Source organism: Felis catus, chromosome B2 (assembly GCF_018350175.1).
Source record: "Felis catus isolate Fca126 chromosome B2, F.catus_Fca126_mat1.0, whole genome shotgun sequence".
Classification (NCBI taxonomy): domain Eukaryota; kingdom Metazoa; phylum Chordata; class Mammalia; order Carnivora; family Felidae; genus Felis; species Felis catus.
The window spans coordinates 110074446-110101885 of record NC_058372.1 but is presented as its reverse complement, the minus strand read 5'-3'; the positions used below and the strand labels follow the sequence as shown (position 1 = coordinate 110101885).

General features: G+C 38.8%; 1 protein-coding gene across 10 annotated transcripts in view; it reads right to left on the bottom strand.

Annotated features, from left to right (window-relative positions):
• Window positions 1–27440, bottom strand: part of PKIB (cAMP-dependent protein kinase inhibitor beta) — a 177433-nt gene that overhangs the window by 90576 nt on the left and 59417 nt on the right. For 2 of the 10 annotated variants that reach the window (XM_019831159.3, XM_019831161.3), the window contains exon 1: window positions 12491–12623. The exons of the other annotated variants lie outside the window; for them this stretch is intronic. The gene's annotated coding sequence lies outside the window, so the exon portion shown is untranslated. Of the gene's footprint in view, window positions 1–12490; window positions 12624–27440 lie in introns of those variants that run through there. 10 annotated transcript variants of the gene reach the window in all.

Here is a 27440-nt window from a genome sequence, read left to right as displayed (position 1 = left end):
AATTAAATTTACATCAATAATTCCATAAATTGCTTGCATGGTCATAGAACATAAGTTATCATCTTTGATCCTAAGGTCAAATACTTACTGCTAACAACCCTTGTGCCTCTGAGGGAGGCTTGGCCTCCTGCCAAACTGTACTGCTTCATCCACGGGGGCAGGCCCACTACCGTAACACCTCATGGGGGATGATGCACCACCATGGCCCCTTGGTTGCTCGGCAACAACCCCTAATGACTGCTCCTCTGGGACTGCTAGGCAACAGCACTGAGTCCCCCCCAACCAACCCCAGCTGCTCCCAGTGCACTGCTTCTCAAGAGGGCCAGGTTAACAGGAGGCCAGGGGCCCTAAGTGACTAATCACATAATCTATACACATTTCTCAGAATGCTCTCCAACTGTCACTAAATAGAAATCAGTGCAGAGCTAGGTCCTACCCTGAAGGGTACTCTTGAATGTATCCTTAATTTAAACTCTATCCTTGGATCTTTAGAGAAGCAGACAGAAAACTAATGCATCAGAGCCAGAATCTGTGGCCAAAAAAGTCTATTTTAAAAAGCACACACACATAAAGGAGGTCATTCTTTTTTCAATCAGATTTAAAATGTGACTTTCAAAGCTTTCATAATTTCAAAGAACTTTGCTATTTAGATAGTGCCTGTTAAAAGACAAAAAAAATGGGGAAAACATAAGAACTTTATAAGCCTATTCCTGAAATGTTTTAACACATAACTCTATTTAAGTATAGCAATGTCAAGGAAAGACCTTCAATTCTTGTCAATAGTTAAACCTACATTTACATACTCAGTTTCAATGTATCCCATTTATATCCGACCTACCTCTTAGGACAAAGGCAACGACTCAATCAACCAATCTAAAAACTTGCTCACACATCAGAACATGAGTACAGCCTTGCCTCTATCTTCCTCACTGTCCCTTACCTCTCTGTTGTGCAGGAAGAGGCAGGTGCCTTGGGAAACATGGGCTTGCAGCCAGTATACCATAGTACAAATAAGATTCTGCTACTCCACTACTTTAAAACCATCAGTCAAGTCCAAGCTATTTAGCATGGCACGGAAGGCACTTCTGAATCTACTTCCCATCAAACTTCCAGCCACACCTGCTGGGTCCACTATGTGATTTAATTATAGTTCCCTAAACACACTACACACTTTAGGTCTTTCCTCTTCCTAGGACACATTCCCCTTTGCCTGGCAAACTATTGGTTATCTGTCAAGATTTAGCAATAACATCACCTCCTCTGAGAAACTGTCCCTGATTTTAGAATTACATATAACTACCTCTGAGCATCTCTACAACTGATTCATACTACTGTGATGGCATTAGTCACCTACTTTTATGATTATTTACCTACTCAACATTAACCCATGTTGTTCAAGGGCTAGAACCTTATTCTGTTCAACCTGGTTTCCTCGGTGCCTGGCATATTCCTTAGCATTAAGGAGGTGTTTATACTATATTTAATAATGATTACAAAATAATGCGCCTAGACAAAATTGTAAAATACATGCAGATAAGGCATTTTTAACCTCTTAATTAAGCAGGGATGGGTAGTAAAGCAATTTACTAAAAAATAAAATGAAAACTAATCTCCTGAATTTGGGGCTGCTCTCTCTGTAAACTATGATGAATCATTCTGAGCAAATAAGTAGATAGCTCTGCCGTGATACAACCCATCCAGTATTATGGCTAAAATAAACACATTGCCTGCACCCCTTTTGTTATAACTATAATAACATCAAACTCAAGGGAGCTACATGGTCTGGTAACCAAATCACTAAAAGCTAGTCTGGAGCTGGTAATAGGGAAGATACTTTCCCTTTCAGTTTAGCAACTCTTAGAAGAGCTTTTGGGGGCACCTAGGTGGCTCAGTTGGTTAAGCGTCCAACCTTGGCTCAGGTCATGATCCCACAGTTTGTGGGTTCGAGCCCCATGTTGGGCTCTGTGCTAACAGGTCAGAGCTTGGAACCTGTTTCAGATTCTGTGTTCCTCTCTCTCTCTCTCTGCCCCTCCCCTGCTTGTGCGCTCTCTCTCACTCACTTGCTCTCTCACTCTCTCTCTGTGAAAAATAAATAAATAAACATTAAAAAAAAGTTTTTGAAGAAATCTTGGTGTAAGTAAAATAGAGAAGAGAGTATAAAAGAAACTAAATAACTAAACACCAATAAAGCAAGAAAACATTTTAATTTTAAAGTTTCCTAAATAATAATTTGCAAAATTTTATTTATTCAACATCTGTCTCCCTCAAAACACTAATTTAAGAAATAGGAACATGACCAAACAAAACACAAAAGCCCACAAATGTTGCAACAAAGTGTAATATCTTAAAGCTGTCCAACCTTGCCTCACCACCTCAGGAGCTACAAATACAGGCCTCCATTTTTTAATATAACAATACTTCTATGATTTTTTTATAATAAGTGCACATATATGTTTATGTAAACATATTACCAAATACTTTGATATTAGCAGTAATATGACTATCTAGGTTAATCCATGCAATACAAACTCTAATCAATGGAAATCTGAATTGTGCGCCTATCTGTTAAACTCAGAGAGAATTCTTAGTCTATTAAGAGCCTGTGGGTCCCATATACAGCTAAGGCTGTGTGCTTCCTCAGGTAGGAAACCTGTATCCTTGGAAGTATTAGACTGTGTGCCAGAAGGTACTCACAACCATGTGATAAATTTTGAATATCAAAGCAGTCTTACTTGATAGTATATATATTAAAGAATATTTATATTAATTAAAACAAAAGAGGGGTGCCTGGGTGGCTCAGTCGGTTGAACGACTGGCTTTGGCTCAGGTCATGATCTCATGGTTTGTGAGTTCGAGCCCCACATCAGGCTCTGTGCTGACAGCTCAGAGCCTGAAGAATGCAGGGGCACCTGGGTGGCTCAGTTGGTTAAGTGTTGGACTTCAGCTCCAGTCATCATCTCACCATTGTGAGTTCAAGCACTGCATGGGGCTCTGCACAGGCAGTGCTGAGTGGGCTTTGTATCCTGTCTCCTTCTCTCTGCCCCACCACCACTCATGCATGTGCTCTCTCAAAATAAATAAATAAACTTTTTAAAAAATTGTTAAAAAGAAGTAGAATGCAAAATTTATACTTACTTGTAAGATGAATATAAAATTTCATTGAAACTTTGCACTTTTCTATGGAGCACTTAAGTTATACCCTAGATTTCTGGGAATTTTTTGGTGGAAAAGAGGGAGAACAATTTGACCACAGCATAACAGAGTAGGACCATCATTTCCTCCATTCTGGATAAGACACAGCTATTGATACAACTTAAAAATACACTACTTTTGTTTGACAAGCACTTCACAATACCAATTCATATTGAATTGCCATAAACCAAAAATTTTTAAACCAATTCTACAAATAACCATTTTTTCACTGTCTGGTTTCTTTTAAAAATGCATGCCACTCTTATATTTATCCTCATCTAAACAACCTGTCAAAATAATTTTTGACTCATAGAGTACCACACTGATTATATGACTCCCTACTCAAAAACTTTCAAGAATGCAAATTAGCTACAAATTTAAGTCCAAAGTTTTCATGCCAGCATATAAAATTCTTCACCACAGGGACGCCTGGGTGCCTCAGTCAGTTAAGCATACAACTTCTGCTCAGGTCATGCTCTCTCGGCCTGTGGGGTCGAGCCCCGAGTCGGGCTCTGTGCTGACAGCTCAGAGCCTGGAGCCTGCTTCAGATTCTGTGTCTCCTCTCTCTCTGCCCCTCTTCTGCTCATGCTGTATCTGTCTCTGTCTCTCTCCCTCTCAAAAATAAATAAACATTAAAAAAAAATTAAAATTCTTCACTACAGCTCCAATGTATCTTTCTACCCAGTCCCTAAAATTCTTTTTTAATTTTTTTTTTATTTTATTTGACAGGGAGAGAGAGAGAGAGCACAAACAGGGGAAAAGGAGAGAGAGAGAGAGAAAGAGAGACAGAGAGACAGAGACAGAGAATCTTAAGCAGGCTCTGCGCTCAGCACAGAGCCTGACTCAGGGCTTTCAGGGCTCGATCCCACAACCCTGGGATTGTGACCTGAGCCGAAATCAAGAGTCAGATAATTAACCAACTGAGCCACCAACTGAGCCACCCAGGCAACCCTCAATTTTTTTTTTTTCAACGTTTATTTATTTTTGGGACAGAGAGAGACAGAGCATGAACGGGGGAGGGGCAGAGAGAGAGAGGGAGACACAGAATCGGAAACAGGCTCCAGGCTCCGAGCCATCAGCCCAGAGCCTGACGCGGGGTTCGAACTCACGGACCGCGAGATCGTGACCTGGCTCAAGTCGGACGCTTAACCGACTGCGCCACCCAGGCGCCCCAATTTTGTTTTTTCAAAGTTCCACATATGCAAAGGATTTTATAATTAATGGTGGAAATATAGGTAGAGCCTATTTTCTTCTTAATATAATTCTGAAACTTCTTGATTTTTCACTGCAATGTAAATTATCTCAGAAACACTTCAAAAATTTTAAAGTTAAAACTTAGTGGTATTTTAAGTGGCAAATATTACGGGCTCTGGAAAGAAAATATAGAATAACTCATTACAGTGTAACAAGGCAGAGTTGACAAAAAAGATTGAGTAAGAATCTGTGATTCTTGGTGAAGAATTTACAATAGCAAGCACATATGGTTCTTGAAAAAACTGAATTCTACATTTGAACGTTGCTAATATTTAAAGCAATGTATTTTAATGGATTGGGTATGTTTTTCTTTCGCTTTCTCATTTCTCAAATCAATGATTACCACAGGGTGCAGCAAAATTAGAATGTACTCTTTTGGTAAAATGGAAAATTATCTGTTTCATACCCTTGAGATCTGAAAGTTTATCTAACCCAAAACTGTCTTACGGGTTACTTTACATATGAAGGAAAAATGCTGGTTTTTTAAAAATTTGCAATAGTATACAAACTGTATAACATCATTACATCAATATAAAAATATAACCCTACAAACATACAAAAATTGGAAGATACCCAGTATTGAATATTAAAACTAATATTAAAAAATCTTTAAATGTTCTTGTGTGATGGCTTTAAGATAAAAATATCTGAAAGAAGTTGACAAAGTAAACCTTTAACAATATTTCTGTAAGACAATTTGAGATATTTTCAGATAAAGCCTAAATTGTTGTTATTATACAAAATCCTTATTTCATTAATAAAATCCATATTTCAAGTGGATCATACTGAGATAAAACAACAAAGTAAAGAAGTGAACCCTTTGACTATTAAGACCAATAATAATTATTGATAAATAATATAAAAAGTTTTCAACAAATTAGGATAAATTAAGATACTCTATTTAAAGTGTTGGTAAAAATAAACATCTATGAGTAAAAAAGTGCTTTGTTTCTCCCCAAATTAGAACCCAAAACATGGACTCCTCAGAGTTGGAACAACTTATGCTGGGTTTTACTTGAAGCTTAATACTTTTTGGCAAAATTCCACAGACATCTCAGGGAACTGACCCAGATCTACCCTGTGAGGAAAATATGTCTCACATCCCCTGACAACCTGCTCCCACTCCTCCTTGAGGCAAACAAATAAAAATTATACCCCGCATGTTGTAGACTGGTCCCATTTCTGCACTGTCAAATCCAAGTGGTACAAATTAACGGAAAACCCGAAATGACCTGGTTTAAACCAAACCTAGTTCAGTGGGTATATGACTTGGACTATTTCAGGATACAGTGGGTGCATTGCCCAAGTGAACACATTGCTTTTTTTGTAACCATCTTTACAACTAATACTGAGCACAGGGCATGTGTCATGCTCAGCAGCAACTGTTCAGAATGTCCAATTCGAGGGGCACCTGGCTGGCTCAGTCGGTGAAGCATGTGACTCTTGAACTCAGGGTCAGGAGTTCAAGTCCCACATTGGGTATAGAGCTTAGATCAAAACAACAACAACAACACAAATAAGACAAAACAAAACAACAACATTAAAAAGCTAACAGGTGGCTAATTTAAGAGGATGAAAAATGAATAAATATATTAATGAATAAATAAATGTTAAAAAAAAAAGAATGTCCAATATGAGTGAATGAGCTGAGTATTTCGAGTTAGAATGGTAAGCTGTGAATTTAAGCCCCAATCAAACCCGGCATTTGATCTCAAATCCGCTACTTTCTATTAAATGACTTTGAAAAGATATTCTCTTCACCCACTTATTTAGAAAATAGAGCCATAAGACCAACTCCACAGATTGGAGAATAAATGTAATATGTGAAAGCACCTAGTCTGGGCCTGGTATGTTGTTCAGTAAATAGTTAAGTTTCCATTCGCTTAACATGTATGCTCATTTCCACATGAAGAAAAAGTTAACATGGTCCCTTCGAAAAATTTTAAGCCTCTGTTACATATTGAAAAATACATTATACGTTGAAGTTCTCTACATTTGCCCTAATCCCATTTCCTCCTTTGGAAATCAGCTCCATAAACTATCTTTTCTGTGCCTTCAGCCTCTCCCACACTAATCACTTTTTCATGGCATCGAAAGAGAGAATCAAGACCTCTCCTTGAAACAGTAACTAAAAATTAATTTGACCCTATGTCCTGACTCCCACTACCCACCCACCTTTTTTTCCCATTTTTTGGTTACAGTCATAGGATGGGCGCTCAACACTGGCTGATCCCATTCCCTTACTTTCCATTTTTTTCACCCAGTAAAATCTGGCCTCCACCTCCCAATCATAAAACTATTACTCTGACTGGTAGGCTACTTGTCAAATAAAAAATCCTTTCAGCCCTTTTCCTACAAGGTCATCTCATGACTATGACCTATTGATCACACCACACATTTTGACGCGCTACATACCCTTGTTGCTATGACAATGCCCTTTCCAGCTTCTCTTTTTTGGGCTCTCAGGAGAATTCACTTCCTAGGCTTCCATTTTATCCCACTTCCCTTCTCATTCTACGTGCTTGCCATAGAAGTCTCATCATTATAGTTAACTTCCTGTATGCCTCCTGAGCTTGTTAAAAAACAGCCTCTTGGATATCTTCAACTCTGATTCCTCTTTTACTCATCATCTTCCCCCATACCCACTATATTAGTTTCCTAGGGCTGCCACAACAAATTGCCACAAACCAAGTGCCTTAAAACAATAGGAATTTACTCCCACACAGTTTGGGAGGTCAGCAATCCAAAATCAAGGTGTCAGTAGGGTTGGTTCTTTCTTGGGGATTCAGAAAGAGAATCTGTCCTATAGATCTCTCCTAGCTTCTGGTGGTTGCTGGCAAATCTTAGAATTCCTTGCATCTGCATAACTCCAGTCTCTGCCTCTATGTTTGTCTTCCTCCGTGTCTGTCTCTGTGTCTTTTTTTTTTCTTATAAGGATAGTAATTGTATTGGGTTAGGGGACCACCCTAGTCCATATTAACCAATTACAACTGCAATGACCCACTTTCTAAATAAGGTCACATTCTGAAAATCCAAGAAGTACATGAATTTTGAGGCGACATTATCCAACCCAGTAAATCTGCCAAATTTGCCCTCATTCTTATATTGCCTCAAACCTCAAGCCAAGACTCTGAGAAGCACTCTTTACTCCCACCTCTTTCTAACTTCATATCCCACTTGTCAAACCTGATCATCTTCAGCTTCTAATATTTCTAGACTTCAAATACTCTTGTTCATCTCTAATTCGTCATCCCTAATCCCCAATTTACTCTTTAACATCTCTTTCTAGGGCTACTATACTAGGTGTCCAACCTCCCTCAAATCCAAACTTGTCAGAGTTACAAGAGTATATATAAATACATACATACAATTTCATGGCATATTAGAAAGATGTAGAGCTGCTTTTTATTTTTTGTTACTGCTTCTTTACTGCAATGCACACAATCATGATAGCTCTCCTTCTTCAGAGACGTAGGAACTAAAAGAAAGAGTAGTTTCTGTGGAAGCTCTGGACTCTATAACATCTTCTTTTGGCTTGGTGGATTCTTTATAAACCTTTAGCATGTGGAAAATCTATCATATCTACAATCTAGCTTTTTATTAGATTTCAAGGCCTCTTTGGGAAAGACAGAGAAGAGGGGCTTATTTCAGTGTTTTGAAATTTAATAGTATTCCTTGGCTCCAGAGACTCCACAAGAGAAGTACTTATTCTCATTTTTTAAATAAACAAGCATAATAAACTAATGTAATTATATGAGTTATAAGCCATCCTTAGTTATGTGCATGCATGTGCATGCACACGTGCACACACGCATACACAGATTTTTAAAAATAGTGTTTTCTTCTGAGACATATTAGCCCAGCCCATAAAGATTAGAAATAAAGAATTTTATAGTAATTTAAGTAGACGCATGCTTGGGAAGACTGCTTAACTCTTCCCTGTCTTCCATGGTTTTATTCCTGAAACTATCACACTGGATATCAGTTTCCTCCTTTATTCCACCTCAAAAGTGAAAGTCTTAGAGTTAACCATGGTGACTTCCATATTCCCAAGTGGGGATTCTTTTTCATCAACATAGTAGATTTTAGAGCTTAAGGAAGTAGAGACTATGGGAAGGGAGAATTTAAGAAATAGAAGAAAAAAATTAGCTCCATTTATTTTGCCTATAAATGCTGCAAACAAGTTCGAGCCATCTTGGCCCCAGACTATGTAGTCTCAAAGTGCCTTCATTTTCCTTGACCCTCTTTCCAGTCTGAGAAATCTCATTCTAACTGATCCAGGATTCCAGGTGAGATTACCTCTTCCTGTTCAGGAATACAGTATAACAAATCCAAATTATTTTATTCTTAGACAACTCTGAACTTCTTTTGCAACTAAATACCCAACTCTTGGAAACCATCATATTTTAGAAGTAGAAGTGTCTGGAGGACACAAATCCACTCTGATTTATAAAGCCCACAGCCTGCACCGTACCCGGGCATAAAACTGGTCTTGCCATTGAGAACTGGAATAAAGAGTAATCTCACTTGAGTGAAGAGTAGACTATTTGAGTTCTCAAAATCAGTTGTATATCCAATAAAACAACAGCAACAACAACAACATAACCACTTTTGGTATGTTCAGATTCTTAACCTGGAGTTCTTTTTATGTAATATCACCAACTGATCATAACATAAAAAGTACATACAGCATATTAACATAAAGATTTCTGAGACCAACAAGATTCAGAAAAGCACTGTACTAACGGCAGAAGTTTTAAAATATGAATACAGGAGCTCTAGATTTATTCTCAATATGTGATTTTTATACACATCATAAATATGCAATCATAAGCCTTAGATCTCCACATCTAAGAATAGAGTATGTTTAATTATTATTTAAAAGAATTATGTGGCATCATGGTTAAGGAACCTTATTTTATCATAGGATTTTAGGGTTTTTATATTCAGAAAAATTATTTTTTAACTCAATTAAAATCTTGTATTGAAGGAATGGAAAACCACTGAATTTACTATCAGCCCATTAAGGTCTGAGTCTCATCAACATTTTGAAACACAATTTTCAAATTGCTTTCTTTCTCATTTTCAATGGACATAGAAGGAAATTCAGTCTTTATTAAGCCTGATTTACTCTCATTAAGCATTAAAAAAAGAAATTGGGGAGAGGTATGAATAGGCAGAAAACAGAGGATTTTTAGGGCAATGAAAATACTCTGCATGATATTACAATAATGGATGCCTGTCATTACACATTTGCCTAAACAATGTGCATAGAATGTAAAAGAGTGAATCCTAGGTTAACTATGGACTTTGAATGATTACAATATGTCAGTGTAGGTTTATCTATTGTAATAAATGCACCAGTCCTGTGGACGATTTTGATAATGGGGGAGGCTATACATGTGTGAAGGCACCGATTATATGGGAAATCTCTGTACTTTCCTTTCAATTTTACTTTGAATATAAAACTGTTGCAAAAAAAAATTGTTTTTAAAAATATTTTATTTCTGAGAAATACTACTTTTTTTCAAAATTATCTGAGCTCTAAATTCGAAAGAAAGAAAAGTATTTCCTCTCCCAACCTTCTCTCTACATATATGTATCAAATCATATATGATCCAGTAAGAAACATTTATGTCTCCAGAATTTTCGACTTTTTGTAAATATAAAACTTCTACCTAAAAAATCACTCTATAATGCTCTTTAAAAGTTAGACATAGGGGCGCCTGGATGGCGCAGTCGGTTGGGCGTACGACTTCAGCCAGGTCACGATCTCGCGGTCCATGAGTTCGAGCTCTGCGTCCGGCTCTGGGCTGATGGCTCGGAGCCTGGAGCCTGGAGCCTGTTTCCGATTCTGTGTCTCCCCCTCTCTCTGCCCCTCCCCCGTTCATGCTCTGTCTCTCTCTGTCCCAAAAATAAATAAAAACGTTAAAAAAAGAAAAAAAAATTTAAAAGATAGACATAAGTTTATCATACAACTCAGCAATTCCACTGATGAATATCTACTTATGAGAAATGAAAACATATGTACCTACTAAGACTTGCATGAAAATGTCCTTAGCATCATGATTCATAATAGCCTCAAACTGAAAACAACACAAATGTCCATTCACTAATGAAGAGAGACAGAATGTGGTATATCCATACAATGGAAAAAAAGAAATGAAATACTGATACATGCTACAACATAGATGAATCTCAAAAACATTATGCTACGTAAAAGAAGCCATAAACAAAAGACCACATATTGGATGATTCCACTTATAAGAAATGTCCAGAAAAGATAAATCTATAGAAACTGTAAAGAGATTAGTGGTTGGGAGTGAGAACAGAGACTAACCATAAATGGACATGAGGAATCTTTTGGGGGTGATGAAAGTGTTATAAAAACTGAGTTATGATAATGTTTTTACAACTTGGTAAATTTTCCTTAAAAATCACTGAAAGGGGTAAATTTCTAAAAATCTAAATTTCTAGTTTAAAATTGACTAAAGAGGAGAAAAATTGTCTAACACAAATGGTATGTGACACATTTTTAAATTTCCTGCGTAAGTATTCCATTAGCCTTGGATATTTTGTTGTAGAAAGATGTGGCAGACTAAAGTCAATTAAGACTCCCCCCCCAAAAAATCATACTTTGCTTCAAAATGGAATCATTTTATCTTCTGAAGCATCTTTTTAGAAAATGAACGCTTTTGAGTAGTATCTACAGAAGGGCATTCTAGTATGGATCATATCAGTAGGAAACAAAAAAGGTTTTCAAAATGTTGGCCTAACCAACCTCGATCCACAATCTACCCCATTACAGGACTTTCTGTGAGCTTTATGGCCATCAGATCTCATTTTAACAACCCAAATTCTGAGCTTTCTGAATATTAAATCTCAGAAGGATTTTTTTTAATGTGTAGAAACGCCGATATGAAGAAAGGCATCTTGTGAAGAGACAAAGTGGAGAGACAGATTTTGAATCTACATGTACATAAAGAAAGATGTAATGCTCACAGTAATTCTTACCCAATTCTTTTTCAGTATACAAACCGTTGTGTTTTTACTTTTTGATTTTTTTCTAAGTGGATATTTAAGTGGTCTCCGGGCTCAGATTTCTACTTTCTGTCCTGCACAGACTCCGACTAGTAATAACTGAGGGGTTTTTTTTGGAGGGGGTAGTGTGGGGTGAGGTGGGGGCTGGAGGGTTAAGTGTGTTTCCCTTTTACCCCGCTCATGCTAAACGTTTTCCAAAGAAACCGAGTTCAGTTGCGCTCCCTGGGATGAATTCTACGAAGATGGGACTGGAGGGTCAGTCTCAGCCTTACTCTGCAGGGAGCCAGCAGAGGCAGACGGGCCATCTCCCCCAGAAGACACTTTCAGGTGCTTCCCCAAGGGATTACAGCAGCAGCAAGCAGGACCCACGCCCTCCATCTCCTAAACCCCTGCGAACATATTACACTCGGGTCCCTCCCGGGCAGGAGTCCTAGGCTCGGGGAAACCTCAGGATCATCCGGTCTAATCAGTCCCGTATTTTGTCAAAGAATGAACGGAGACTAGTGAGGTGAGATGAGGTGAGTTAGCTAAAGCCACAGAGCCTGACGCTGGCAGAGCGGGTTAGAACTCGCGTCTCTCTGCTTTTCCGGTGGCCGCCAGCAGCTGCCTGGGGCTGGGAACGCGCAGCCCGAGGAAAACGACGTGGCATTGCCGGCGAGAGAGGCTAAGGGCTCAACAACTCAGGACAGGAGGTCACTAATGTCCACCTTCAGGGCAGACTCGGCAAAAAACACGTTACCAAACCTCCCAGGTTACGCCTGTTGACCTAAGCTCCCCCTTGCACCCAGACAGTACCTCAGTTTGCATACTAATGATGTGGCCGCTCTAGCACACCGGGCACCTGCTTTGAATTCCCCCGTGCCTGTGCAGACTGAGCGGAAAATGGGAAAGTTGCGCTTACCACATCTTCCCTCACTCAGTCTCCCCCGACTCCCCAAGTCCTTTCCCTCCCTCCTTCGCACCAGCCACGCTCACGCCCGCTATCCCTCAACCTGGTACGTACCAGCCGCGCGCAGAGCTCCGCGCTGAGCCTGGGCCAGGTGTCCTCGCGCGCGGGTTCGCCCAGCCTCCCTGTGGCCGAGAGCTGCGACGCGGGCTCCAGCTCCCTGCCGCCTTTCCAGTCCACTGCGATGCGGACGCCTCTGAGCTGCTGGGCTGGGGCGCAGCCAGAAGGTGGCAGTGACTCGGGGGGCGGAGGGAGCGACAGGCTGGACCCGCCCCCGGCGCAGAGCGCTCCCCCCCCCTCCCCGCCACGCACACACCCTCCTCGGTATCCGCGTGCAGTGGAGCTCTGGGCGCCGTGAGGCTCGCGGGGAAGAGCGACAGTGGCTCTTCCCGGTTGGCGCCCCGCGCAGGACTCTCCTGCAAGCGTGTTCACAAAACTCGTCAGTGATCACAGAACCTCTGTTCTACCCTCCTGCCACTCTGTCCTCCTGGGTGATTGCTCAGGTTGTGTTAAGAATTCGCTTGATGTGAGTGCAGGAATTTCGCCACTCTCCCAGTTCCCAGACGCTACAACTTGTCGGTTCGACCCATCGTGTGCGCCCGGGGGGATGTATTCTCCAAGAGTCCTAAGGTTGCGTTTTGATCTACTCGTGACTGTTTGGAGAAGGTAGGAATGTGCATAGTTTTCTTATCTGCACCCAGAATCTGGGTCTTCGTGTTTATTAGCAGATTATTTTAACAGATTGGGAAGGAACATGCAATGCCAACAACTTTTAGGCAAAGAAAAATAAGATAACAATGCCATATCCAGTTTCGTTTTCAGGTTCTCACAAGGAAAATTAGGTCCTTATTAGGGTTTCATTGTGTCCTTTGAAAGCCATGTTACCTGGAGCCTGCTTCGGATTCTGTGTCTCCCTCTCTCTCTAACCCTCCCCCGCTCATGCTCTGTCTCTGTCTCAAAAATAAAATAAAACATTAAAAAAAAAATTTTTTTTAAAAAGAAAGCCATATTAAATGGATGACAATAGTGCTGAAAAAATTAAGATACGATTCTCTGGTTTGTCCTCATTAAAGTCCTGAGATCGCCTCTGTTTTCCTGAAAGTCGTTTTTAGTGCTTAAAATCTTAATACCAATATTCGCATTGGCATTCTGCTCTGGCTCCCTAACCAAGGCCTATGATACCTGCTTCACTAATGACTACTTCTAAATTCCCTTTTTAGGCAAAGGCTATGTGAGATACAAAATTATCATCAGTCAAATATTTGATTTAAAATACCAACTAATGGTGCTACAATCAGGCCCTTTAAGTTACTTAATATTCTTACCCCCACAATGTAGTAATAATCATCACTATTTTCATTTAACAAACCGAGGTCCAGCGAGGTTAGATAAGGTTTGAATAAAGTGAAATAGCTAAGACTGCAAATCAGTTTTTGAACTTAGGTTTTTCTGCCTTTAAGGTTGATCAACTTTTCTAAACTTAAGATCTGTTAATAAAGCTTATGATTTTTCTAAATGTCGATCCTGTATGTTTTATCTTCTAAGAACATAGTTACTTGTGTGGTTGTTCAAACATTAATTAAAGGAATTGAGATTGATATTTTTAGTGTAACTTCAAAACTTATTGACATTATCAAAAATATTTGTATACCAAATATATTATAAATATTATTATTAAGGCAAATTATTCTGAGTCCTATTCATTTGAGATAGCCTATAATAGAGAATGATACTAAAATGTTTAAATATTTGAGTCATACTATGATGATCGGATTTTTATGATTCTGCAACTATATACCTTGTACTCACAAAATTTGTTTTGTTAGCCTTGTATTTTGGGTTAAATTTGATAATATCATTAGTCTTTACTGATATACTTTTAAATTACATATTTGAAATAATCAGAATCACTTGAATGTATGTCCATGAACACTCTATCTTCAGTGGCTAGAGTAGCACAAAACAAGTGCTTACAAGCAGTTTTTTAATGAAAAAATGTAATTTCACTTCCTTCAATTAAGACAAAATAATGACTTAAGAAACCACTGTAGAATGCTTTTGTCTACTTAGAATAGATTGAAGATTTTGATAGTCTCTCACTTCTATAGGAAAGTAAGGGAGATGATGCCATCAGGTAAACAGCCTAAAGGTTTGCAGTAACTGTTGCTAAGAATGGTAGAGAGAACCTGACCATAAATCCAAAGAAGTACTTTTGAGTCCAGGAACCGGTGGTGGTAGTAGTTGCACACGGTTGTGTGAATTTTTGTAAAATGTATGATTCTAAATGCAGAAAGTTTAATCAACTGTAGGGCTTTACCAAGTGGTCTGATGGAAAAACTAGGAGAAAACTTGGCTGCCATTACTAAGAGAGCAGATGAAGGACAGAGCCATGAGATTAATGTAATACTACATAGGAGAATAGATGGAGACATAAAAAAAAAAAAAGGAGAGAAAAAGAAGTTAAGGAGCTACAGATATAAATCAAATGAGGGAGAGAGAAAAATAAGCTATAGTCAAGGTGGGATAGGTTTCTTGGAAGTTCTAATAGTAGTGATGACATGGTTTATGGAAGAAAAGTGGGTGAGGTTGGCTGACATAGAATGAAGATGAAGAAGTTGGAGACTAAGGTACTGGAAAGGCCTTTCACATGGACACTGAAGCCAGCAACAAATAAGAGAAGCCATGAGAGTGAGTCATATACCAAAGATTTCCATGAATGTGGTGGAATGATCTGAAGCCAAGTGGATGACTGTGCAGAGTTGGGGCAGAAGGTACATATACAGGAAGCAAGGGGCTAAACAGATCAAGGGCTGATATAAGAGGTGGTCCACTGTTCAAAATCAATACTGGGGAGCTACAAGGATATCAATGCTGCCTTCCATGGCTCTAGGAAGTTAAACAATAAGCATTTTATCCTGAGGAAAGAAGATCTATGGGAAACTATTCTCAGAAGAAAGTTGATTTTCACATAAAGCAAGAAAATGGATAAAGCATAGTGTGAAGAAGTTACCAAGGTAGTGGAATTTATCAGTATTGAACAAAGACTCTGCAAGGTCAGAGTGGATACATTTAGGAGGCAGAGCTGGCCTCACAAGTATCCAGCCTGTGAGTAGCACAGGGCTCTATTCTAAAAAGGCCCTGGGGCACCTGGGTGGCTCAGTCAGTTAAGCATCTGACTCTTGGTTTCGGCTCAAGTCGTGATCTCACAGTTTGTGGGTTCGAGTCCCAAGTCAGGCTCTTCACTGCCAGAATCTCTGCTTGGGATTCTTTCTCTTGCCCTGCCTCTCTTGCCCTTCCCTGGGGGATCTCTATTTCAAAATAAATAAATAAATAAATAAACATTAAAAAGAAGAAGAAGGAGAAGAAGAAGAAGGAAAAAGAGAAGACAGCTCCATGGTTCCCTTACAACTCTTCTGTTCTTGTCTTGAAATTCCTAGTTTTAAAGTGACCCCACATTTTCATTTTGCAGTGGTTCCCCCAAATTATGCAGCCAGTCCTGTTTGGGGGAAGTGAAGAAATTGGAGTACAGAGAAGGAAGAAGCAGTACAATCCCTCTGAGAAGTAAAGTATGGGAGAGACTGAATCAGGAGGTGGTATTGTGAGGGGAAGCCAAGAATGGTGGAGGAAGCTGTGTAGTTGTAGGGTTTCAAGTGACATCCACTTGGGCTCTCTTCAGGGCCAGGCCAGCTGAGATGCGGGCAGGAGAGGCACACAGCAGTCCCCATCAGACTGCTCCATGTTTCCAGAGGCTAGTTTCCTAGGGCTGCTATAACATATCTCTGCAAACTTGGTGACTTGAACCAGCAGAATTTTATTTTCTCACAGTTGTGGAAGCCAAAGTTTGAAATCAAGGTGTTGGCAGGGCAGTGCTCCCTCTGAAGGCTCTAGGGGAGACCCCTTTTTGCCTCCTTAGCTCTTAGTGGCTATAGGTGATCATTGGTGCTCCTTGGCTTGTAGCTGCATAACTTCAATCTCTACCTCCACCTTCAAGAATATTCTCTGTTTTTCTTCTCTGTGGTCTTCACTTTTCTCTTATGAAATACTTTACCTGGTTAATCCAGAATAATCTCGTCTGGAGCTCCTGATCTTAGTTACATCTTCAAAGACCCTTTTTCCAAATAAGGTTACATTCACAAGTACTGGGGTTAGGACTTAGACATATCTTTTTGGAGACTAGCATTCAGTCTACTACAGTGAGGTTGGCTGAGGCCACACGAATAGCCAGTCTGGATGACACTGGCAGCTGATAGCTTTTCAGATCTATTTAGAAAACCAGGATATCTATAATAATGTGAAGCTTATCAATGTTTCTAAAGCTTTCCAACCATGAAATTTAATACATATGAAACCAAAAGATTAAAATTGCCTAGAGAGACTTTACATCCCCAGGAGTGACTATCTGTCCTTGGGGACAAAATGCACTGAGGAGAGGAGTCCTGTACCTGGGACAGTGTCCCATCTGGTTATAGAGAATTGAGCAAATGGAATCTTCCACTCCTCCTCTTCAGCCATCTTCCATTCTGGAGGACATATGTGGTTCCCTGGTACTAAAAGAGAGTCTACAGGATGACCGCATCTCTCCCTGAAAATACAAGATTTAGAAAGATTGGAGGAATGACCTTGTGAATCTGTATCAGATGCTGAACTAGCTTTCCAAATCATGACTTATAAAGAACAATCTTAAAAACTCCTAAAGAAGGAAGAAAGGGGCGCCTGGGTGGCTCAGTCAGTTAAGCGTCTGGCTTTGGCTCAGGTCATCATCTTGCAGTTTGTGAGTTCAAGCCCCGCATCGGGCTCTGTGCTGACAGCTCACAGCCTGGAGTCTGCTTCAGATTCTGTGTCTCCCTCTCTTTGTTCCATCTCCACCCTCTCTCTCTTTCAAAAATAAATAAACATTAAAAAAATTTTTTTAATAAAAAAAAGTAAAAAATTTAAAAAACTAAAAAAAGAAGGAAGAAAGAAATGTTGAAACCGTTCTGTGCCAACCTCATCCTCTTCCTCCAAACAACAGGCACTCTGAGAAATGGTTGAGTAGCTACCAAAGTCCAATGGAGCTCCCCTTAAATACAGTCACACTCTTCTGCTTATAATAGAACAGAAGCCATAAATTCCTTCAACTGTTCCACCTATTTTTTCTGGATGATGACAGTGAGAAGGTCCCATGTTGTGCCAGTGGGGGCAGCAACATAACTGGGCCAAGATCTGCAGATCAGAGGAGCAGCCATCTTTGAGTGACCTTGAAGGAAGTTGCCTTGAGACCAAGTTTGGATGACATAGTGGCCTTTGGCAGAAGGGAGTAAAGCCTGAGTTGGCCGGTGGTGACTCTGCTTCTGTGGTGTGGAAGAAAAGATATCATCACAGACCCACATCATCAAGGTTGGTGAATCCATTCATATGAGGCTATAGAGTGAGAGGTAGAGCGAAGAGGAAGAGGATGCTCTCCTTTTAGAATTTAAAATAGAAATATTCTAACAAAGTATTCCAAATTATCATTACATTCATATGTTTCTCCTGCTTCTAGTCAATGGGGCATCATTTCACAGAGTAGCAGAGTATATGAAAAAAAAACAAACAAACATTAAAAAAAAAAAAAACACCACTGAAAACAGGAAATCTTGTGCTCTGATCCCAAGTAGTAAGGCCATTAATTGTGAATATTCTCACTAAAGTCAGTTTTCTCTGAAGGGAAAGAGAAGCTATAAGATCAAAAGATTGTCCTGCTCTAAAACTCTATAAACTGAATTGGCTTTCTTATTCAATCCAAACTCTTCAGCCCAGTGAGAACACCTTACCCACCCATCTCCATCTCACTTCAATTCTTATCATTTCCCAACCAAATCCTTTTCCAGATAAGCTAGTCAACTTGCCAGTCCCTGTGACTGGCTTCTGCAGTCCAACATTCATAATTGGTGTAGGTGATATGCTTATCTTCACTACTTTCTACTCCTAAACAATGTTATTTAATTTCCCCAAACTCCTGTTCACAAATAATCTACTTATGAAGACCTAGTGGTGAATTTTTTCCATCTCTGATCAATTTGTTCAAACATGTCATGTGTTTGGGGAGTATAGCAATGTTAAATTAAAAGAAAACTAGTATTTTCTTAAGCTCTTGGCATGCCCTTAAAATACTTTCATCTGTATTAAGTCTCCTAATTAAACTGTAAGCACAAAGTTCTTATATTCCATAATAGAATATATGGAATTTTCCAACTTCTTCCAGTAAATAGACAATGTTTTAGAAACAATAAAAATAAAATTCCTAACCATGGAGCCATTCACTGGTACAGGACTGAAACATTCTTGGCCCAGAGTAGGCATTCAATAAATATTTTTATATAAATATATAAGTCAATCGACCCTTTTCTATTCAACCATAATTTTATACACACACACACACACACACACACACAAACACACATGAAAACACCAACTATTCTTCTTCAATAGGATGACCTTTCACCAGTATGTGATAATTTATTTGTTCAAATTAGTTTTATTTTTAACAGCATATTTAAGAAATAGTTAAAACATTTTAATATACGTTTATATGTATTGCTTTTGTGTACAGATTCATAAAATCAGAGATGAGATCTTTAAGATTAGATGATCATCATAATTAAAAAATTAATAACTTCTAACCCAGGGGATCTCAGTGTCTCTAGAATTTTCTCTCTGTCCCTGTTTTTAAATAAGTTCTCCACCCACCATAGGGCTTGAACTCACCATCATGAGATCAAGAGTCACATACTCTACTGATTGGCCGAGCCAGGTGCCTCTGGGATTTTCTATTATATTAGAAAATGTACATTTTTATCAGATGTCCAATAACATTTACATGATACTTATTATATTATTCACAGTAAATATTATGTATTATGGTCCTGAATTACTCATTAACTGTAGATAACTATATTGAATCCTAAGTTATCTTATAAAATGAGTTGGGTCTTTTTTGATTTGAGGCAAATTCTAACGTAACTCAAGTATCGCTCATGGAAGTTAGGATGGGTAGAGTCATCTAAAAAGGGAAGCTTCTGAGATGTTCCTGGGGCATGGACTTGAATGCCATCTCAAAAAAATCTCCTTGGAAATTGAGAATTTACACTTAACTCAATTGCAACCTCCCCCCCCACCTTTCTAAAAGTTTCCTTATACTGTACAGGAGTTAGAAAAGCTGTAAAAATTAACATTATCCCATAAATCTAAGGCAAATATGATATTGTGATTTATAAGAAATAATATATTTTGGCCATTGAGATGAATGGCAACCAAAATATATTTCTCATCGTCCTCCATGGTTTCTGGTTCACAGCTCCTAAAACCTTTGGAGTGATAAGTGATAAAACCTTTCCTGTGATAAGGGTGATAAAGGTATCTTATCTTTTGTTATGTTAATGAGGTGACTTTTGGGAAGCTCTCAGGTAACCTAAGGACAGTGAGCTGATAGCCAGGAAAACTATGTCATTTTTTAAAATTTTCATTTCCAGTTTGTTTGTTTGTTTGTTTGTTTTTAATATAAATAATTTATCGTCAAATTGGCTTCCATACAGCACCCAGTGCTCATCCCAACAAGTGTCCTCCTCAATGCCCATCACCCATTTTCCACTCTCCCCTAGCCCCCATCAACCCTGTTTGTTATCTGTATTTAAGAGTCTCTTACGGTTTGCCTTCCTCCCTCTCTGTTTGTAAGTTTTTTTTCTCCTTCCCTACCCCCATGGTCTACTGTTAAGTTTCTCAAGATCCACCTATGAGTGAAAACATATGGTATCTTTCTCTGACTGACTTATTTCACTTAGCATAACACCCTCAAGTTCCATCCACATTGCTGCAAACGGCATGATTTAATTGTTTCTCATTGCTAAGTGGTATTCCATTGTATATATAAACCACATCTTCTTTATCCATTCATCAGTTGATGGACACGTATGCTCTTTCCATAATTTGGCTATTGTTGAAAGTGCTGCTATAAACATTGGAGTACATGTGCCCCTATGCATCAGCACTCCTGTATCCCTTGGGTAAATTCCTAGCACTTACTGGGTCATAGGGTAATTCTATTTTTTGAGGAACCTCCACACTATTTTCCAGAGAGGCTGCGCCAGTTTGCATTCCCACCAACAGTGCTAGAAAGTTCCCATTTCACCAGCATCTATAGTTTCCTGAATTGTTCATTTTAGCCACTCTGACCGGTGTGAGGTGGTACCTCAGTGTGGCTTTGATTTCTATTTCCCTGATGAAGAGTGACATTGAGCATTTTTTCATGTGTCTGTTGGCCATCTGGATGTCTTCTCTGGAAAAGTGTCTATTCATGTTTTCTGCCCATTTCTGGGTTATTTGTTTCTCGGGTGTGGAGTTTGGTGAGTTTTTTATAGATTTTGGATACTAGCCCTTTATCCCGCGTGTCATTTGCTAATGTCTTTTCCCATTCCCTTGGTTGCCTTTTGGTTTTGTTGACTGTTTCCTTTGCAGTGCAAAAGCTTTTTATCTTGATGTCCCAATAGTTCATTTTTGCTTTTAATTCCCTTGCCTTTGGAAATATGTCAGGTAAGAAATTGCTATGGCTGAGGTCAAAGAGGTTGTTGCCTGCTTTCTCCTCGAGGATTTTGATGGCTTCCTGTCTCACATTCAGGTCTTTCATCCATTTTGAGTTTATTTTTGTGTATGGTGTAAGAAAGTGGTCTAGTTTCATTCTTTTGCATGCTGTTCTCCCAGCACCATTTGTTAAAGAGACTGTCTTTTTTCTATTGGATACTCCATAAAATACCTAGGAATAAATCTAACCAAAGATGTAAAAGATCTGTATGCTGAAAACTATAGAAAGCTTATGAAGGAAATTGAAGAAGACATAAAGAAATGGAAAAATGTTCCATGCTCATGGATTGGAAGAATAAATATTGTTAAAATGTCAATACTACCCAAAGCAATCTACACATTCAATGCAATTCCAATCAAAATTGCACCAGCATTCTTCTCAAAGCTAGAACAAACAATCCTGAAATTTGTATGGAACCACAAAAGACCCCGAATAGCCAGAGCAATATTGAAGAAGAAAACCAAAGCAGGAAGCATCACAATCCCAGACTATAGCCTCTACTACAAAGCTGTAATCATCAAGACAGTCTTATTTTGGCACCGATCATGTCATTTGAGGGTTGTAAGTTTCAGTTTCCCAGACTTCCAGGGAAGGATAGGACTTGGAGTTTGAATCAGCCAATGCCAATGACTTAGTCAGTCATGACTGTGCACTGAAACCTCCATAAAAACCCAAAAGGACAGGGTTGGGAAAACTTCCAGGTTGGTGAACACATAGAGGTGCCTGGAGAGGTCAGGGAAGCTCCTCATGCTTTCCCCATACCTCATCCTATAATATCTCTGCATCTGGTTGTTGATTTATATCCTTTATCCTATCTGTAATAAACTGCTAAACGTGTTTCCCTGAGTTCTGTGAGTCACTCTGGAAAATTAAAAGAACCTGCGAAGGAGGTCATTGGAACCTCCAATCCAGAAGTACAGGTAACAGCCTGGGGTTTGCAACTATCTGAAGTAAGGGGTGGAGAATAATCTTGTAAGACTGAGCCCTTAACCTGTGGAATGTGATGCTATCTTCAGGTAGATAGTGTCTGAATTGTGTTGAAATCTTGGACACCCTACTGGTGTCCTAGAATTGCTTGGTGTTGTGGTGGGAGACACCCTCCCCACATTGAAATTGGGTCCAGAAACCCTAAAGGAGAAAATAACAACAAAAAATCATATGCTTTCATTTAAAATATCTGAACAATTGAAACATACTCTTTAGCATTAACATTTGTCTGGGTTTCTTGGATTAGATGCATCTTATCCATGATTCTCCTTTTTAGTTGCAGCCCTAGACAAAATTTTAACGTAAGTAAAGCCTGTTGCCTTTCTGCATCTTTTTCATTTTCTCCTTTCCAGCTATTTAAGTTCTCCTGTGAGCCGTGAGTGGGTTTATAAACACATTGACCCTCTCAGTAGGTTTTTGTGCAACACTCTTTGAAGTAAGTCAGCAGTGAACTAGAGCAGAGCAATTGACATTGCAGAAGAGAACTTTAGAGAAATAGTATAATATCTGAGAATGAATAATTTATTTCCAAAGATTAGAGTCTAAGCACCACTCTAATACCTATAAGGAGACATCTTCCTTTACAAATGAGACCCTAACATTACCAATTAATAGATATGCGTACAATAAATCTTTTCCCCAACCTTGTATTAATTTTCTAAAAAAGAGGGGTGCCTGTGTGGCACAGTCAACTAAGTGTCTTACTTCAGCTCAGGTCATGATCTCATGGTTTCGTTTTTGGGTTCAAGCCCTGTATGGGACTCTGCACTGACAGTTCAGTGGAGCCTAAAGCCTGCTTCGGATTCTCTGTCTCCCTCTCTCTCTGTCCCTCCCCTGCTTGTGCACATGCGCATGCTTACTGTCTCTCTCTCTCTCTCTCTCTCTCTCTCTCTCTCTCTCTCTCTCTCTCTCAAAAATAAATAAATATTTTTATAAAAAAAAAAAATAAGAACAAAATTTGTTCCTTGGAAGGAACAAGGACTGACTGCAATCTATCACCTTGAGAATTTACCAGACAAGGCCCATATTTTCCTAACCTTTTCCAAACTATTTAACGAAGATTCCCTTTCTTAAGTAATAAGGAAAATTTTGATATAGATTACTAGGTTGACAGGGTTTTTTTCCCAATACTCTTTTAAAGTTGCCCTACTTTGTCCTGTGTACAAAATGTGTTTTTAATTCTGTTCTTAGGATTTTCTCTTTGCCAGTGATTTTAAGTAATTTTGCCATGTCTGTGGTGGAGGTTTCTTCATGTTTCATGCACTTGAGGTCCATTGTATTTCTTGGGTTGGAAACATTTCAATCATTTCTTCAAATAATTTTTCTGCTCCCACTCCCTTTATGATTCCAATTAACACATATGCTTAAGCTACTTAAAGTTCTCCTACAGATCACAGATGCTCTGTTCATTTGTTTTTGGTCTTTTTCCTCTCTGTGTTTTATTTTGAGTAGTTCTTTTTGCTGTTTTACTCTGTAGTGTTTAATCTACTGTGAATCCTATACAAGTGTCCATTTCATCTCAGATGCTGTATTTTGCATCTCTAGAACTTTGATCTAGACGTTGACTCTACCTACCTTCCATGACTCTACTTAGTGTGCTCCATCTTTCCTCTACATGGGATATAGCTACAATAATTTTTATAATGTCATTACATACTAATTCAATTGTCTGTGTCAATTTTGGATTGTTTCTATTGATGGTTTTTTCTCTTCACTTTAGGTCACATTTCCCTTCTTCTTTACACGTGTGGTAATGTCTTATTAGTTGCCAGACTTCTTGATTTTGCCTTGTTGGGTGGGTGATGGATAATTTTGCATTCCTATTAGAATTTTTGAACTTTGTTCTTGACCATAATTAAGTTACTTGGGAAGAGTTTATCCTTTTGAGACTTTCAATTAAGTTTTATGAGATAGGATTAAAGAGATTTCATTAGCCTAGGGCTTATTTTGCTCCACTGTGAGGTAAGAATTTTTTGAGTACTCAAACTAATGTGTCTTGAATAATGACTGAAATTCTAGGTGCAGGAACATGAACTACTCTCAACTCTGAGCTTTGGTGATTGGTCTTTGTGTTCCTTCAGGTGGTTCTTGCTTCCTTACCTGCATAAACTGATTTGTATCCAACTGAAGACCTGAGGGTATCCTCTGGAGATTTCAAGCGTTCTTTCTTTGTGACGTTCTCTCTGTGCAGAGACTCTGCCCTGCAATCTCTAAAGATGGTCTGGCTCCCCACATGACCAGTTTCATCTTTTCAACTCTGAGAGATGACCAGACTTAGCCTGGGTTCCTCCTCCCTGAACTAATACTGGGAAATTCTCTTCAGGCGCTGAGCTGAGGCAATCGTAGTGCTTACTGCATTTGTTTCATCTTTTTCAGGGATCACTATCCTGTGCTGCCTTATGTTTAGTATCTGAAAACATTGCCCCATATATTTTGCCTGCTTTTATAGTTGTTTCAGGCAGGAGGGTGAATCTAGCCCCCATTACCTCATCTTTACTAGAAGCAGAAGTCCATTTAGTAATTTGTTTTTGCTTTTTAGGTTTAGTGTTTGCTTTGTTTTTTCATGTAAATCCTTTCTACAAAAACACTTAGTAAGAGTTCACTGCACAAAATGGACTTCTTATAAATGTTTTAGATTGGATGAAGTAAATCTTAAAAAGAAAGGAGAAATTCTGTTCACTGACATGTTGCTCAGAGACAAATTCATTGGGAGAATTTAGTGAAAGACTCAAATCTAAGATGACAGTTCTATTCTCAGCTCTGTTAATGACAACTTCTCTGGCCTTAACTTTTATGCCTATGTTTTCCCATAAAATGGTAATGGATGTTGACACTCCTCTTTAAAATTAAGAAAAGTTTTTCTACATTATATGGAAACACGGACAGCCTTAACTAGGATTATATTGAAATTCTATCTATATTGCCTCTGAAGTACTTTATCAATTGTGAATGTTATCTGTTTATAAATTTTTCATTATTAATAAGGGAGCTGATTCCAAGTCATGCTCCTGGAAATCATCTGATGAAGTCACTATGAATAGCAACATTGGTGATGTATCTCAAGGAGGGGGGAAAATAAAAATTATTTCTTGGTTCAACAGTGGTAATATTCTCAGCTTTCACATTAACTGAATGACTTAATGGGTCTTTATTAATAAATGTCCCCATTTTTCCACAAAACATTTCTATGATGGTTATATAAAAGCAGCTTATACAAATTTTGCTGTATTTCAAAAGTAAAAGCATATAAACTTGCTGCATCCAACTCTTTTCCCATCATTCCTCCTGGCTCCTATCAAGCCATATCAGGCATCCACAATAAGGAAGTTAAGTTGCACAGAAACATGAAAGAATTCTGCATTTATCCCAAAACCTATGTGCACAGATCTGTAGACACATTTGGTCTAATATATTATTAGAAGATTTAATTTCATTCCAGTGAACAAAACCTCTCGGTAAGGGGACAATTTATGGCTGAAAATATTAGTTTGCAGCATACACCTTTACCATCAATGCTTTTTATTTGTGAATGTTCATGACAGAAAGCAACTTCCAAATATTCTTAAATTTAAAATCTAAACATTCTTAGATTTCAAGTAAAAAATATTAACCTTACCTGACTCTAAATACCAGAGTTATGTACATCATTGTTATGCAAAATCCCCAGACCTGTAGAATTCATATCAGCAGGGAGCTTGTTAGAAATATAGAGTCTCAGGGAGCCTGGGTGGTTCAGTCGGTTAAGCGTCTGACTTCGGCTCAGGTCATGATCTCGCAGTTTGTGAGTTCGAGCTCTGCATCGGGCTCTGTGCTGACAGCTCAGAACCTGGAGCCTGCTTCGGATTCTGTGTCTCCTTCCCCACCCCCACTGTGTCTCTGCCCCTCCCCCACTTGTGCTCTGTCTCTCTCTGTCAAAAATAAATGTAAAAAAAAATTTTTTTAAGAAATATAGGATCTCAGGGGTTGGGTTAGTTGGTTAAGCAACTGACTCTTGATTTTGGCTCAGGTCTGATCTCATGGTTTGTGAGACAGAGCCCCAAGTTGCGAGCTGCACTGACAGCACAGAGCCTGCTTGGGATTCTCTCTCTCCCTCTCTCTCTGCCCCTCCCCACTCTCAAAATAAATAAATAAACACAATAATAAAAATAGATTTATTTTTTAAGTGTATAAAGGGAATGAAATAAATATATCAACCACCAGGCCTGTGTTTACTGAAATTAAACATTAAATTTGGCTCTTCAATTCCTGGAAATTAATTCAAAAAAGGGAAACAAAACAGAATATATAGCCTGTTATCATTTGCAATCCCATGTATAGAATCCCAGTTGAAGATATTAATAGCCACATAGTTCATTTTGCTTTTTAAAACCTTCTATACAGATGATCAACTTTTTGAATCAGGCTTTTGTCTGAAGAGTTATATGTCTATAGTAAATGAAAGATGCTTATATTTGGTTTAGTGTCATTTTAATTATTGAAAAAGTCTATACACACAAAAAATCTAAATCCCATTGGCTGAGTCCTTAATAAAGGAAACGGGTAAGGACAAAGATAAGGTTTGATTTTTAAAAATGAGAAAAATTTTGACTTCCTAATGTTTGATAAAGTAATATTCACCTGGTCAAAACCATCTGGTTAGGTATCCATGAAACAACTGGAATTATGGAAATAAAGTACATTTTGCTCAATACAAATATTCAATCCTTCCTTAGATGAAAACACTTTGAGAACCAATAGTTTTCATGTACATTTGTATTGGCTTATTCTGTGACAATGTTTGTATTAAAACCAGAAACAGAATACTGAGTTCTTGACTAGGGCTTCAACTACTATCTTGAAAATTGAATTTGAGTAAGTTGAGATCTATGAGAAGTTATATTACAAAGAATGGTAAATGGATATTTTTCTTACTTTTTTTTCAAATTTATTTATTTACTTAGAGACAAAGCACAAGCAGGGGAGGGACAGAGAGAGAGGGAGAGAGAGAGAATTCCAAGCAGGCTCTGTGCTGTCAGCACAAAGCCCTACACAGGGCCCAAACCCACAAACCACGAGATTGTGACCCAAGCCAAAGTCAAACACCCAACCGACTGAGCCACCAAGACGTCCTGATATTTTTCATTTCTAGTAAAAGAAGCAGTAGAAATCAGTATATCACTGAAAAAGAAGGAGAAGGAGAAGAGGAGGAGGAGGAAGAGAAGGAGGAGAAGGAAGGAGGAGGAGGAGGAGGAAGAGGAGAGAGAGAAAGGGAGCAAAGCAAAGCAGTAATTTCCAGTAGTTACTCAGTTATTCAGAAGAAAAGCACGCAGTCATAAGAAGTTTTTCTAACCTGGCGATGTGTGTGTAGGTGTTAGGGTGGTGATAATGTGTGTGTATGTGGCAGGGTGGAGGTGGGGGTGGGGTGGTATGTGTGTGTTGGGAAAT